The sequence below is a fragment of the Gossypium hirsutum genome, unplaced genomic scaffold, assembly GCF_007990345.1.
Source record: "Gossypium hirsutum isolate 1008001.06 unplaced genomic scaffold, Gossypium_hirsutum_v2.1 scaffold_214, whole genome shotgun sequence".
NCBI lineage: Eukaryota > Viridiplantae > Streptophyta > Magnoliopsida > Malvales > Malvaceae > Gossypium > Gossypium hirsutum.
The window spans coordinates 24,013-40,825 of NW_024402881.1; the positions used below are offsets into that span (position 1 = coordinate 24,013).

A 16,813-nucleotide genomic window follows, 5' to 3' on the forward strand; every position below is an offset into this window, starting at 1 on the left:
TGCATTGAAAAATCGAAGTACAACCAATATGCCCCAAGAATAGTACGGAAAATCAAGACTAAATATGAATATTTCATGAGATTTACGTACTAGATGATACAAAATAAAACAACTAAATATATCAAGTTATAGGATTATGGGAATAATGAATGAATGCATGTGGGTAAGCATAAATTTCATGGAAATAAGGAAAAATGAAAGAGTATAGCATAATGTAGTAACTAAAATGACAATTTTTTTATAAAACAAGCATGAGTATTTTAATATTCTAACTATGAATATTCATTCAAATAGTTCAATAGAGTAGAGAAATCATGAAATAAGCAACATATTTAAAAAAAATATAAGAGAAAAGAGTAAACAAACGCAAAAGGAAAGAGCTTGGGGTGTTGGAATTGGTGTTGTAGGCAGCGCACGGGCGTGGGGGTAGGGCGTGTGGAGTTACAACGGCTAAGGTTAGGGATTTTTGGGGAGAGAGATGATGAATAGTGTGGGGTTTATATAGATTTTGGGGTACACAACCGTGGGACACGCCCTTGTGCCCTAATTTTTGCCCGTGTGTTTCGCAATTTTTAAATTTGGACGCGTCTGACATTCGACCCAAGCCTGTGTTGCTTGGGTGTGTGGGCGCACACAGTCCTATCGCACGGCCATTTCTTGCTTCGTTCACTTCTCCCACGCTCGTGTACATAGGTCTTCGCCCGTGTTTATTTTGACAGTGTCGACCACGGGTGGATGGCACGGGCGTGCTGCACGCCCATGTTACATTCTCAATTTCAACCACGGTTTCAAGGCACGGGCGTGTCTCACACCCGTGTTGTTTTGGCAGTTTTGCCCACGGCCATGTCGCACGGTCGTGGCAATTTATCGCATTCTGTGTTGGGTAAAAAAATCTTTCCCTATTTTCACACGGCCTAATACATGCCCGTGTGCCTGGTTGTGTGGTCTTTAGAAAGTCTGCGTTCCATGATTTGGTTAGTATGTTAGATGTTAAAAACTAAAATTTAAAGAAATTAACACTGTTAGTGCTCGGGTTGCCTCTTGAGAAGCAGTTATTTATAGTCTAAGCTTGACTTACCTCTTTTCTACATGGTCAAGGTGGTGCGAGAAGTTTACACTCCTCATCCCTGCTATCAACTTTATCAACATAAGGTTTAAGGCGAGTATTGTTTACCTTAAATGTGCCGAATTTGGGATGGTTTACCTCGATTGTACCATATGGGAAAATACTAAGTACCGTAAGAAGAAGTTCTTCATTAGGTTCAGGAGTGGCAATGCGAGGATCTGCTGCTTCTAGTAGTACTTTGTCTCCAACCTTAAGTTGATTTGGTAAGGTATTGAGCTCATCCTGGCTCGGTTTCTGTGACAGCCCAAAGTTGACCCTAGTCGGGAAGTGGTTTCGGGACCGCTAAACTGAGTCACCGAAATGTTTGAATGTGATACTTATTGTGTAGAATATGTAATTATGAATGTGTGAAAATTTCAAGCTTCAATTTGGTTGATTTCATGTGAATTTAGTCAATAGGACTTATGTGAGAAAATTCTAAAATGTGATAGGTCAATGTGTGAGGACCTACTAGTGCATGTGGACAAAGGGGGGGACTTGCATGTCAAATTCCCCCCCTAATGAGTAGTGGCCGGCCATGACAAGGAAGGATGGGCAAAACATGTCATGAAACATGTTTTGTTAGTGGAAGAATAAAATAAGGAGTATGGGTAATAAAGAAATGAAAAACAAAAGAAAAAAAAAATGTGTGTGTGGTGTTTGTCCCCCCATTGCCGTGAGCTAAACAAGAGAAAGGGGGAATTTTGTTCATCCTTTTCTCATCTTCATGCTTGCCAAAAACTAGAAAGAAAAACAAAGAAAAATTTTCTCATCCTTTGGTTCATCCTTGGCCAAAAATTTTAAGGAGGAAAGAAGAAGAAAGGTGAAGAGATTCGGCCATGCATGTAGCTAGGCTAAGGTATGTTTGATGATGTTCCATGAGAGGCATGCATGTTTTAGTTGTTAGCTTGAGTTCTACCTAACCCATGGTCTAAATCTTGCTATGTGATGGAAATGGCACTTGACCATGGATGAATCATTCTTGGTTGATGTTTGATGTTGTGGTGATGAGGCATGAGGATGAGTTAAGATTCGGCCTAGGTGGAGGTTGTGTTAATGCCATTGCATGCAAAATATGAAGCTTGTTAATGATGCATGTGATGATGGCTTGATGATTCTTGAACCTCCTTTTTAGCATTTTTTTGTTGTGTGAGCACATATGTGCATTGGTTGCTAAATGGAGAAGAATCGGCTAGCAAGATGTGTGCTAAGGCCGAATGTAACTTTGCATGTTAATGAGCAATGCATGTGTTAAATTGATGAAAAGGGGGAGGATGCTTTACTAGTGTGTACATGTGTGTATTAAGTGTTGAAATCGACCCCAAAAATAGACATGCATATTCGGCCAAGGGGAAAGAAATTAGCTAATATGTTGTGTTGATGCATGATTTTTGCATGTATGAGACTTTAATGTCTAATGTATAAATATGGGCTAAGTGCCTTGTGTTCATCTTTTTGATGCCTAAATGATGAAATCAATTTATTTGTTTGATTAAGCTCAAGAGCAAAGGGGAAATAAATCCGATAAAGGGAAGGAAAAAGTGGTTGAATAGCTAGCGGAATCGTTCGACAACACCCGAGGTAAGTTCTTGAGTAAGAGAGCTTAAATTTCGATGTGATTAAATCATGCTCTATGTGTGGCTATTGAGCCGAATGTGCAAGGACAATATGTGCCTTGTGTTTGAGTTTCGTAAACGAAAATGAAATATGAATGTGCTATGAATTATTGTTAGATGTGCATGATTAATTGAATGCTGTCCGGGCTAAGTCCCGAAGGCTTTGTGCTAAGTGAATATATCCGGATTAAGATCCGAAGGCCTTTGTGCGAGATACTAAATCCGGGTTAAGTCCTGAAGGCATTCGTGCGAGTTATTAAATCCGGGTTAAGTCCCGAAGGCATTCGTGCGAGTTATTAAATCCGGGTTAAGTCCCGAAGGCATTCGTGCGAGTTGTTAAATCCGGGTTATGTCCCGAAGGCATTGTGTGAGTTACTAAAACCGGGCTATGTCCCGAAGGCATTTGAACGAGGAGCTATATCCGGTTAAATCCCGAAGGTACGTGATTTGGTAATGAATGAGCTTGCTGTAAAATTCCAGCGAATACTCGAAAAACATCCCAATATGGGGATATGTTACGTATGTGTTGAATTTAATCGAGCCCTTACAAATAAATGTTCGCTCAGTTGATAAACGAGCTACCGGCCTTCGGCCAAGTTAGTTTATTGTGTATGTACATAAGGGTTATTAATGTTGTGAAGCAAGTTTGATATCGGTAAATTGCGTATTATGAAATATTCCGTTTAGCTAAATGTGTGCTATTCTTTGTGCATGCTGGAATTCCTTGCTCAAACTTACTAAGCATAAATTGCTTACTCGTTACATTGCTCCTCTGTTTTATAGATTTTTGGTTCTCCAGCTATCGGACTTGGGATCTTGAAGTCGAAGTCGCCCACACTATCAAAGGCTCTTTTGGGTACTATTTTGGTTGAATTTTGATATGGCATGTATAGGACTACCCATTGTTGTCTTTCGAGTACTTTATGAAATGTATAAGTGTACAGCCATGCGAAAATGGCTTGTAGAAGTGGAGTATGGCATTAGACCATTCGTATTTGTGAATGTATAGATGGTTTCATGATGTAACTATGTTGGAATGGAAGTGTTGAGCAAATGATCAGCCACTAGAATGGCTAAGTATGATCATATGTGGGCTTATGTATGACAAGGCCCTAGTTGGTCCATGAAACCCCAAATTAGGTAAGGTTCACTTTGAAAACAGAAGCTGATAGCAGCAGTGGTGTGGATTGGAAAAATCACAAGAATTCGTAGGAGTGGAATTAAATAGTGAATAAATTATGTAATCGAACCTTGATGAATCTACTTTCATATGGAAGTAACGAAACAATTATAGGAACAGTACAGAAAGAGATATTCGGGTTCTTGTGGAACAGGGCCAGAACAGTTTCTGGATTCACTGTTACGCCTTTGGAAATTCACTATAAATTGACCAGAGATAATTAGGGGTCATACCATATATGTATGGATTCCTCTCTGAGTCTAGTTTCCATAGAAACAAACGGCATCAGTATTGAAGCTCTGTGCAGAGAGATATCCCAGTCGTAATGGGAAAAGGTCAGTGTAGTCGACCCCTGTAACATGGGAGACTTTGACTAATAAACTGTACTAATTGGCCCGACCAAAAATTCTAGAAAAAAATCCATAGGTGGGGACATGAGTCTAGTTTCAGGGAAAAATCACAAAACTGATTTTTGAGTTGTGAAACTCAAGATATGATTTTTGAAGCGACTAGTACTCAGACTGGGCAGTGTCTGGAAAAATTTTTTTTAAAGTTTGTTAACATCTCGTGTCCGACTCCGGTGTCGGTCTCGGGTTCGGGGTGTTACATTTTATTGGTATCAGAGCTACGGTTTAGTCGATTCTAGGACTACCGTAATGTTTTGGGTCTAGCTATACATGCCATTTTATGTGATTACTTGATAGTGTGGTGATTTCCGACAATTGTAAATGTGTTTATTTATAGTAATGGATCCCGATCGTGACCGAGAGGTAGCTGATGATCTTGAGAGTGTAGCGCCTGCTCCCGCACAAGGGACAGTGCCGGCAAACTCTCAACCTAATGCTAGTAATCAGAATGATGAAGCTAGACAAGCATTCTATAGCGTGATGAATGATTGGTTTAACCAATACATTCGAACTAATATGGCTGTTCCACAACCTCCATTCCCGAACAAATACTACCCCCGCACCTACAATACCGCCGGTAACGGACCAAATAAGGTCACATAAGCTCCAGTTGACAGAATCCGAAAACATGGGGTTACTGAATTTAAGGCTATGGATAGCGATGATGCCGAGCAAGCTGAATTTTGGCTGGACAACACTATCCGGGTACTCGATGAGCTATCTTGTACACCCGATGAATGCCTAAAGTGTGCTATCTCCTTGCTACGTGATTCTGCCTACTATTGGTGGAGTACTCTGACTTCTATTGTGCCCCGAGAGCAAGTAACTTGGGAGTTTTTCCAAACTGAGTTTCGGAAAAAGTATATCAGTCAGAGATTTGTTGATCAAAAACGGAAGGAATTTCTTGAGCTTAAGCAAGGCTCCATGTCGGTTACTGATTACGAGCGAAAATTTGTTAGACTTAGCAAATACGCTCGGGAATGTGTTTCGTCCGAAGCTGTTATGTGTAAACGCTTCGAGGATGGGCTGAATGAAGATATAAAAATGTTCGTTGGCGTTCTTGAAATACAAGAGTTCGTGGTACTCGTTGAACGAGCTTGTAAAGCCGAAGAGCTTAGAAAAGAAAAGCAAAGAGTTGATGAGGGAACTGGAGAGTTTCGTAAAACATCCTCGGGGAGGTCTCTTCAACAGACATCGAAGAGATTTCGAGATGATGCGGGCCAGTTTAGAGGCACTTCGGGCCTTTTTGGACGAGATCGTGATCGACCCCCTGTGGGTACACGAGGCACTTCGGTCGCCAGTGTTGGGAATGAACGTCGAGACAGGACGAAATGCCGATATTGCGGTAAATGGCATTCGGGGAGTTGTAGATTTCCTGACCGCTCCTGTTACAAATGCGGATCAGTGGACCACTTCATTAAAGATTGCCCGAGGTTGTCGGGACAGAATGCAAATCAGAGTGGGAGACCGGGTGCTACCACTGCTCGAGGTAGACCATCTGGAAATATGGGCAATGCTGGTGGTGGTCAGAGAGGATCTAGAGATGATATAACCAGATCCGAAGCCCGTGCGCCTGCTAGAGCTTATGCTATACGTGCCCGCGAGGATGCTTCTTCGCCTGATGTTATTACCGGTACATTCACCCTCTTTGATACTAATGTAATTGCTTTGATTGACCCCGGTTCTACTCATTCTTACATATGTGAAACCTTAGCATCCAGTAAGACTTTACCTATTGAGTCTACTGAGTTCGTAATTCGGGTGTCAAATCCCTTGGGTCGTTACGTGCTTGTCGACAAAGTGTGTAAGAAATGTCCCCTGGAAATTCGAGGTTCCTGTTTTCCAGCGGACTTGATGCTTTTGCCGTTTGATGAATTTGATGTTATCCTTGGGTTGGATTGGTTGACCGCGCATGATGCGATTGTGAATTGCAAGAGCAAGACTATTGATTTGAGGTGCGCAAATAACGAAGTAGTCCGAATTGAGTCTGCGGACTTGGAGGGGATGCCAGCTGTAATATCAGCAATGTTGGCAGAAATATGTAAGAAAAGGGTGCGAAGCATACCTTGCATATGTGCTTGATGACAAAGAATTAGAAAAGAAACCCGAATCTGTGCCGGTGGTTTGTGAATACCCGGATGTTTTTCCGGAAGAATTACCGGGTTTACCACCTGTTCGGGAGGTAGAGTTTGGTATTGAGCTTGTACCTGGGACTACGCCGATTTCGATAGCTCCGTATCGTATGGCACCAACTGAGTTAAAGGAGTTGAAAGCTCAGTTGCAAGAACTGACGGATAGAGGTTTCGCTCGACCAAGTTTCTCACCTTGGGGTGCACCAGTATTGTTCGTGAAAAAGAAGGACGGAACCATGAGGTTGTGCATTGACTATCGTCAGCTGAATAAAGTGACGATAAAGAACAAATATCCGTTGCCGTGCATCGATGATTGTTCGACCAACTGAAGGGAGCCTCAGTGTTCTCAAAAATAGATTTGAGATCAGGCTATTATCAGTTGCGAATTCGAGATCCAGATATTCCCAAAACTGCCTTCAGAACGAGATATGGTCACTACGAATTCTTAGTGATGCCGTTTGGGCTCACTAATGCCCCTGCGGTATTTATGGATTTGATGAATCGGATCTTCAGACCGTATTTGGATCAGTTCGTAGTTGTGTTCATTGATGACATTTTGGTCTATTCAAGAGATGAGACCGAACATGCTGGGCATCTGAGGCTAGTGCTGCAAATTTTGCGGGATAAGCAGTTATATGCTAAGTTCAGTAAGTGTGAGTTCTGGTTAAGAGAGGTTAGCTTCTTGGGTCATGTGGTATCCGCGTCGGGTATTCGAGTTGACCCGAACAAAATTTCAGCCATACTTGACTGGAAACCTCCGAGAAATATTACTGAAGTTCGGAGCTTTTTGGGGCTCGCCGGTTATTACCGACGATTTGTGAAAGGTTTCTCGATGATAGCCACACCAATGACGAAGCTACTTCAAAAGGATGTTAAGTTCGAGTGGACGGAGAAATGTCAGAAAAGTTTCAACCAACTGAAAACTCATTTGACTGAAGCTCCAATTTTGGTGCAACCCGAATCAGGTAAAGAGTTTGTCATTTATAGTGACGCATCCCTACTTGGGTTGGGTCGCGTATTGATGCAAGAAGGTCGAGTCGTGGCCTATGCGTCGAGACAATTGAAGCCACACGAGAGGAATTATCCGACCCATGATCTCGAACTAGCTGCCATCGTGTTTGCTTTAAAAATATGGCGACATTATCTGTTTGGTGAGAAGTGCCATGTATTTTCGGATCACAAAAGTCTCAAATATTTGATGACTCAACGAGACTTGAATCTGCGACAAAGACGTTGGCTTGAGTTGTTGAAAGATTACGAGCTTGTCATTGATTACCACCCGGGAAAGGCTAACGTGGTTGCGGACGCCTTAAGCCGGAAGTCATTGTTTACTTTACGAGCGATGAATGTGCATTTGTCTGTTCTACCAGACAGTGTGTTAGTAGCTGAATTAAAAGCTAAACCATTATTGACTCACCAAATTCGTGAAGCTCAGAAAGTCGATGATGAATTGGTTGCAAAACGGGCTAAGTGTTTTCCGAACGAGGAATCGGAGTTTCAAATTGATGATGATGATTGTTTGAGGATCAGAAATCGTTTGTGTGTTCCAAGGAATTCGGAACTCATTTCGATGATTCTGAACGAAGCCCATTGTTGCCGAATGTCAATTCACCCGGGGAGTACGAAAATGTACAACGATTTGAAACGTCAATTTTGGTGGCATGGTATGAAACGGGACATCTCCGACTTTGTTTCGAGATGTTTAATATGTCAACAAGTGAAAGCGGAACATCAAGTGCTTTCAGGATTACTCCAGCCGATCATGATACCCGAGTGGAAATGGGATCGAGTCACAATGGACTTTGTGTCCGGACTGCCCTTGTCAGCAAGTAAGAAGGATGCGATATGGGTTATTGTTGATAGACTGACTAAGTCGGCTCATTTCATCCCGTACGTACGGATTTTTCATTGGATAAACTAGCTGAATTGTACGTTTATCAAATTGTGAGATTATACGGGGTACCTGTTTCTATCGTGTCGGATAGAGATCCGAGATTCACCTCACGATTTTGGAAGAAATTGCAAGAAGCTCTGGGTACTAAGCTGCATTTTAGCACTGCTTTTCACCCCCAAACCGATGGTCAATCCGAGCGGATAATTCAGATACTTGAGGATATGTTGAGATGTTGCATCCTCGAGTTCAGTAGTTCATGGGAACGGTATTTACCTTTGATTGAATTCGCTTACAACAATAGTTTTCAATCAAGTATTAAGATGGCACCTTATGAGGCTTTGTACGGTCGTAAATGCCGTACACCATTGTTTTGGACCGAGCTCGGTGAAAGCAAAATTTTCGGAGTTGATTTGATTAGAGATGCTGAACAGAAAGTAAAGGTAATCCGTGAAAGTCTGAAGGTATCCACGGATCGTCAGAAATCGTACGCAGATTTGAAACGAAAAGACATCGAGTATCAGGTGGGAGACAAAGTGTTCCTTAAGGTTTCACCTTGGAAAAAGATACTCAGGTTCGGCCGTAAGGGCAAGTTGAGCCCAAGATTCATTGGGCCGTACGAAATCTCCGAACGAGTTGGTCCGGTTGCGTATAGATTGATTTTGCCCCCGGAGCTTGAAAAGATTCATGACGTCTTTCATGTTTCGATGCTTCGACGCTATCGATCTGATCCACCGCACATAATTAGCCCATCGGAGGTTGAAATTCAAGTCGACATGAGCAATGAAGAAGAACCGATGCGTATCCTAGCTCGTGAAGTGAAGGAGTTGCGAAACAAAAGAGTTCCGCTAGTAAAGGTGCTATGGCTCAAACTCGGGATCGAGGAAGCTACTTGGGAGACCGAGAGCTCGATGAAAGAACGATACCCAAACCTATTTACCGGTAAGATTTTTGGGACGAAAATTTCTTAAGTGGGGGAGAGTTGTGACAGCCCAAAGTTGACCCTAGTCGGGAAGTGGTTTTGGGACCGCTAAACCGAGTCACCGAAATGTTTGAATGTGATACTTATTGTGTAGAATATGTAATTATGAATGTGTGAAAATTTCAAGCTTCAATTTGGTTGATTTCATGTGAATTTAGTCAATAGGACTTATGTGAGAAAATTCTAAAATGTGATAGGTCAATGTGTGAGGACCTACTAGTGCATGTGGACAAAGGGGGGGACTTGCATGTCAAATTCCCCCCCTAATGAGTAGTGGCCGGCCATGACAAGGAAGGATGGGCAAAACATGTAATGAAACATGTTTTGTTAGTGGAAGAATAAAATAAGGAGTATGGGTAATAAAGAAATGAAAAACAAAAGAAAAAAAAAATGTGTGTGTGGTGTTTGTCCCCCCATTGCCGTGAGCTAAACAAGAGAAAGGGGGAATTTTGTTCATCCTTTTCTCATCTTCATGCTTGCCAAAAACTAGAAAGAAAAACAAAGAAAAATTTTCTCATCCTTTGGTTCATCCTTGGCCAAAAATTTTAAGGAGGAAAGAAGAAGAAAGGTGAAGAGATTCGGCCATGCATGTAGCTAGGCTAAGGTATGTTTGATGATGTTCCATGAGAGGCATGCATGTTTTAGTTGTTAGCTTGAGTTCTACCTAACCCATGGTCTAAATCTTGCTATGTGATGGAAATGGCACTTGACCATGGATGAATCATTCTTGGTTGATGTTTGATGTTGTGGTGATGAGGCATGAGGATGAGTTAAGATTCGGCCTAGGTGGAGGTTGTGTTAATGCCATTGCATGCAAAATATGAAGCTTGTTAATGATGCATGTGATGATGGCTTGATGATTCTTGAACCTCCTTTTTAGCATTTTTTTGTTGTGTGAGCACATATGTGCATTGGTTGCTAAATGGAGAAGAATCGGCTAGCAAGATGTGTGCTAAGGCCGAATGTAACTTTGCATGTTAATGAGCAATGCATGTGTTAAATTGATGAAAAGGGGGAGGATGCTTTACTAGTGTGTACATGTGTGTATTAAGTGTTGAAATCGACCCCAAAAATAGACATGCATATTCGGCCAAGGGGAAAGAAATTAGCTAATATGTTGTGTTGATGCATGATTTTTGCATGTATGAGACTTTAATGTCTAATGTATAAATATGGGCTAAGTGCCTTGTGTTCATCTTTTTGATGCCTAAATGATGAAATCAATTTATTTGTTTGATTAAGCTCAAGAGCAAAGGGGAAATAAATCCGATAAAGGGAAGGAAAAAGTGGTTGAATAGCTAGCGGAATCGTTCGACAACACCCGAGGTAAGTTCTTGAGTAAGAGAGCTTAAATTTCGATGTGATTAAATCATGCTCTATGTGTGGCTATTGAGCCGAATGTGCAAGGACAATATGTGCCTTGTGTTTGAGTTTCGTAAACGAAAATGAAATATGAATGTGCTATGAATTATTGTTAGATGTGCATGATTAATTGAATGCTGTCCGGGCTAAGTCCCGAAGGCTTTGTGCTAAGTGAATATATCCGGATTAAGATCCGAAGGCCTTTGTGCGAGATACTAAATCCGGGTTAAGTCCCGAAGGCATTCGTGCGAGTTATTAAATCCGGGTTAAGTCCCGAAGGCATTCGTGCGAGTTATTAAATCCGGGTTAAGTCCCGAAGGCATTCGTGCGAGTTGTTAAATCCGGGTTATGTCCCGAAGGCATTGTGTGAGTTACTAAAACCGGGCTATGTCCCGAAGGCATTTGAACGAGGAGCTATATCCGGTTAAATCCCGAAGGTACGTGATTTGGTAATGAATGAGCTTGCTGTAAAATTCCAGCGAATACTCGAAAAACATCCCAATATGGGATATGTTACGTATGTGTTGAATTTAATCGAGCCCTTACAAATAAATGTTCGCTCAGTTGATAAACGAGCTACCGGCCTTCGGCCAAGTTAGTTTATTGTGTATGTACATAAGGGTTATTAATGTTGTGAAGCAAGTTTGATATCGGTAAATTGCGTATTATGAAATATTCCGTTTAGCTAAATGTGTGCTATTCTTTGTGCATGCTGGAATTCCTTGCTCAAACTTACTAAGCATAAATTGCTTACTCGTTACATTGCTCCTCTGTTTATAGATTTTGGTTCTCCAGCTATCGGACTTGGGATCTTGAAGTCGAAGTCGCCCACACTATCAAAGGCTCTTTTGGGTACTATTTTGGTTGAATTTTGATATGGCATGTATAGGACTACCCATTGTTGTCTTTCGAGTACTTTATGAAATGTATAAGTGTACAGCCATGCGAAAATGGCTTGTAGAAGTGGAGTATGGCATTAGACCATTCGTATTTGTGAATGTATAGATGGTTTCATGATGTAACTATGTTGGAATGGAAGTGTTGAGCAAATGATCAGCCACTAGAATGGCTAAGTATGATCATATGTGGGCTTATGTATGACAAGGCCCTAGTTGGTCCATGAAACCCCAAATTAGGTAAGGTTCACTTTGAAAACAGAAGCTGATAGCAGCAGTGGTGTGGATTGGAAAAATCACAAGAATTCGTAGGAGTGGAATTAAATAGTGAATAAATTATGTAATCGAACCTTGATGAATCTACTTTCATATGGAAGTAACAAAACAATTATAGGAACAGTACAGAAAGAGATATTCGGGTTCTTGTGGAACAGGGCCAGAACAGTTTCTGGATTCACTGTTCCGCCTTTGGAAATTCACTATAAATTGACCAGAGATAATTAGGGGTCATACCATATATGTATGGATTCCTCTCTGAGTCTAGTTTCCATAGAAACAAACGGCATCAGTATTGAAGCTCTGTGCAGAGAGATATCCCAGTCGTAATGGGAAAAGGTTAGTGTAGTCGACCCCTGTAACATGGGAGACTTTGACTAATAAACTGTACTAATTGGCCCGACCAAAAATTCTAGAAAAAAATCCATAGGTGGGGACATGAGTCTAGTTTCAGGGAAAAATCACAAAACTGATTTTTGAGTTGTGAAACTCAAGATATGATTTTTGAAGCGACTAGTACTCAGACTGGGCAGTGTCTGGAAAAATTTTTTTTAAAGTTTGTTAACATCTCGTGTCCGACTCCGGTGTCGGTCTCGGGTTCGGGGTGTTACAGTTTCGATTTATTGGGTATTCTCGGTTTCTATGTCCACTATTCATCTAGCTCCTCAATTTGTAGCCTTCGTTCTTCATAGATAGGTCTTTTGTTGTTGTTTGAACACAACTCATATGCGTTCTTCGTAACTGTTTCCTGCACAGAGGGTTTCACCACATGATCAGTACTAGTAGAATGATTTATACAACCAATTTTCGATGTGTTACTCAAATTACGAGCTTGAATGGTGATTGTTTCGTCTCCCACACGAAGTGTGAGTTCACCTGTACCAACATCAATAATGGTTCTAGCAGTCGCTAAAAGGGTTGTCCTAAAATTAAAGGTGCGTTACTATCCTCTTAAATGTCTAGAACAACAAAGTCTACTGGGTATATAAATTTATCGATCTTAACAAGAACATCTTCAATGATACCCCTAGGAAATCTAATGGTTTTATCAGCCAATTGAATGTTCATCCTAGTTTGTTTGGGTTTCCCAAGACCTAGCTATTTAAACATTTTATAAGGCATAACATTAATGCTTGCCCTTAAGTCAGCCAATGCATTATGAACATCTAAACTACAGATTAAACAAGGAATCGTAAAACTCCCTGGATCTTTCAACTTGTTGGGTAGCTTATTTTGTAATATGGCTGAGCAAACTGCATTCAACTCTACATGCGACACCTCATCCAACTTTCGTTTATTTGTTAAAAGCTCCTTTAAAAATTTTACTGCGTTGGCATCTGCGAAAGAGATTTAATAAACAGTAAGTTAATATGTAACTTTTCTAATAATTTAAGGAATTTACCAAATTATTCTTTTGTGCGGTCTTTCCTTGTCGCGTTTGGGTATGGCACACGGGGTTTGTACTATTTACTTACCGGTTTCTGGTCATTGTGGTCCACCTCACCTTTACCTTTACTTACCACAGTTTCTTGCCTCTGTTCTAGCTCAGGTGCAACTAACCCTTTCTCATCTTGAATGGTAATTGCAGTGATTTGCTCCCTTGGGTTAGATTCAGTGTTACTCGGCAAACTACCTTGTGGTTGTTCAGAAATCAATTTGGCAAGTTGGCCTATCTGAGTTTCAAGCCCTTGGATTAATGCTTGTTGATTCTTAAGGGCTGTCTCGATATTCTAGAAACGAGTTTCTGACACTAAGATGAAGTTTTTAACATCTCCTCAAGGTTCGGCTTCTTTCTTGTTGGTAAGGTGGTTGTTGAAAACCAGAAGGATTTTTTGGCCTTTGATTTCCCTGATCGCCCCACGAGAAATTGGGATGGTTCCTCCAACTTGCATTATAAGTGTTACTATATGGGTTATTTTAGGCTCTAGAGTCATTATTACCCATATATTAGACTTGTTCCTCCTTGATGCTAAGGTTGAAGGGTTGATATTTTGTGCATGCTCCTCATCTATTCGAATCGTACCTCATCACTAGATGTACCTGAGTAGAACCACACAAACCGTCAATCTTTTTATTTAAGAGTTCTACTTGGTCAGATAGCATAGTAACCGCGTCGAGGTTGAAAACACCAGCTGCTTTCGTCAGCTTTGTCCTCATAACTTACCACTGATAGTTATTCAGTGACATCTCCTCAATAAATTCGTAAGCCGCCTCTGGTGTCTTATTATTGATAGTTCCACCAGTGCCTGCGTCAATCATTTGCCGAGTCGAAGGGTTCAGGCCATTGTGAAATGTTGGACTTGTAGCCAGAGTGGTAACCCAATGGTGAGGGCATCTTCGTAAAAGGTCCTTGTATCTCTCCCACGCATCGTAGAGTGTTTCTAAATCCATCTGCACAAAAGAGGAGATATCATTACGTAATTTGGCTATTTTAGCCGACAGAAAATATTTTAATAAAAAATTTTCGATCATTTGTTCCCAAGTAGTGATTGACCCTCGTGGTAACGATTCAACCATTGTTTAGCCTTATTCCTCAACGAAAAAGGGAATAACTGAATGCGAATGGTGTCATTAGAAACGCCATTGATTTTAAAAGTGTCGTAAAACTCTAAGAAATTTTCCAAGTGAGCGTTGGGATCCTCGTCTTGCAAACAATCAAACTGAACAAACTATTGTATCATTTTAGTTATGTTAGGTTTCAGTTCAAAATTATTTGCAGCAATAGCAGGTCTAACTATACTTGACTCTGTTCCTATTAAATTAGGTTTAGCATAATCATACATAGTGCGTGGAGTAGGATTCTGATTTACTGGATTAGTAGCAATTGCAGGAGCTAGCGGATTTTCTTGGTTTTCATCCATCTCATTGGTTGTGGTTGAAGTATCATCCTCTTGCTCGTCCTCTGTGTATCTTAGGCTTCACCTATTTCTCTTCGATTTTTGCGAACTGTGCAGTCGATCTCACCGTCAAAAAGTAGTGGACCTGACGGGTTTCTTCTGGTCATATACTAGAAAAATCTGTCAAAAGAAAATAAATGAAGAATTAGAAAAGAAAAGAAAAATTTAAATTGTAATAAAAGTAAAATGGCTAAAGTAATAAAAATTGAGTGTTCCTAATATCCTAGTTCCCCGAAACGGCGCCAAAAACTTGATGCGTGATATTTGTGATAGGTTTTCAAGATTATGAATGAATCATCTTGAGACTAACTTATATAACGATAAGGCAAGTGTACCTATCGAACAGTAGTATAGTTAGCAAGACCGGATTATCGAACCCAAAGGAACCACGAGTACTAGTATTTACTTCCATTTATTATGTAGCCTAAAAATTAAGAGGTTTGGTTATCTAAACTAATTACTAAACTAAGAATGCACAGAAAGAAAATTGGGAAAATCTATTGATTAAGACAATACCTAAAGGAAAAATCCACCTAGACTTCACTTATTATTTGACTCTGAATCAGACGATTTATTAATTTGACTTTATCCGTAGAAATCCCTAAGTTATATTATTATCTCTCTTGAGACTAATAACCTCTAACCATAGGTTGAATAATTAAAATCTCGTTCTAATTAACACCCTAGGATTGCATTAACTCAATCTATGGATTCCTTATTAGGTTTCACCTTAATCCAGAAAAATCTTATCACCATATCTCTAGGCGTACAACCAACTCTGCTTAATTATGACAAATTTACTCTTAGACAGGGTCTATTCCTCCTCTGAATAAGAGCTTAACTTGAATCAATATCCTGGAATATCAAAACAAGGATTAAGAACACATAATAAAGAACAAGTCAAATATTTATCATACAATTCAGATAATAATAACAAGATCAGTCTTAGGTTTCATTCCCCTTAGGTATTTAGGGGTTTTAGTTCATACTTATGAAAAAAAACATCTCAAAAGCATAAAGATAACAAAACATAAGAAAACCCAAAACTCCTGAAGGAACTTGAACGGAGATCTTCAGTCTTGATAATTAATCCGGCTTCTGAGATGGATCAATTGGCTTTCCTTGAGTAATTCCTTGCTTCCTACTCTTGAATGTAAAAGACATTCAATCGGATCTGAGAAAATTGAATGTAAACACAGTGGTAAAAGACATCGGGAAATTGTAGATTGAATAACCGAGCCTGTTTTTGATATGGATCTCTGGACCATTTTGTAAGAGATTGTTCCGAACCTACTAAGCAAGAGAATGCACAGAATCTGAGACCAAGAAACACCTCAGCTAGAGGTAGACCTTCCAGAAATACGAGAAATGCAAGTGGTGGTCAAAGAGCTACTAAACTGCTGTTAGATCTGAGGCTATAAGACCTGCCAGAGCCTATGCTGTCCGAGCTTGTGAGGAAATCTCATCTCCAGACGTGATTACTAGTACTTTTACTCTTTATGATACTTTTGTGATTGCATTGATAGACCCCGGATCAACACATTCTTATATCTGTATGAATTTAGTGCATAGTAAGACTTTGCCTGTAAAGTCTACTGAATTTGTAATTAGAGTATCGAACCCCTTAGGCAAAAGTGTCTTTGTGACACCCCTAAAGTGACCCTAGTCGGAAAGTGGTTTCGGGACCACTAAACCGAGTCATAAAGATAATTAACCGTCATAGTTGATGCTCATTATATGTTCATATGCATGTGTGAAAATTTCATGTTTGAATTTTGTTAATAGTAAGTGAATTTTATCAAATAGGACTTATGTGAGAAATTTGGAAATGTGCTAGGCAAATGAAATGGCCTAATAATGCATGTTGTGAAATGATGGGTTGCATGTCAAATTACCCAAAATTAAAGCATAGTGGCGGCCATGCTATGGGGAAACATGTTGCAACATGTTGTGTTAGTGAGTATGTTAGAAAGAATAAAAAAAAGGGGTTAGGATTAAAGTAAGGCAAAAAGGTGGAGTGATGAAAAAAAATGGTCTCATCCATGCCCCCCCCTTTGCCGTGAATGGAA

General features: G+C 40.3%; 1 non-coding gene across 1 annotated transcript; it reads left to right on the plus strand.

Moving 5' to 3' along the window:
• Nucleotides 1-14,164: 14,164 nt before the first annotated feature.
• LOC121226490 (small nucleolar RNA R71) lies at nt 14,165-14,271 on the plus strand. The gene has a single exon (XR_005924284.1). It is a non-coding gene; the product is annotated as a small nucleolar RNA R71 (small nucleolar RNA).
• The last annotated feature ends 2,542 nt before the right edge of the window (nt 14,272-16,813 follow it).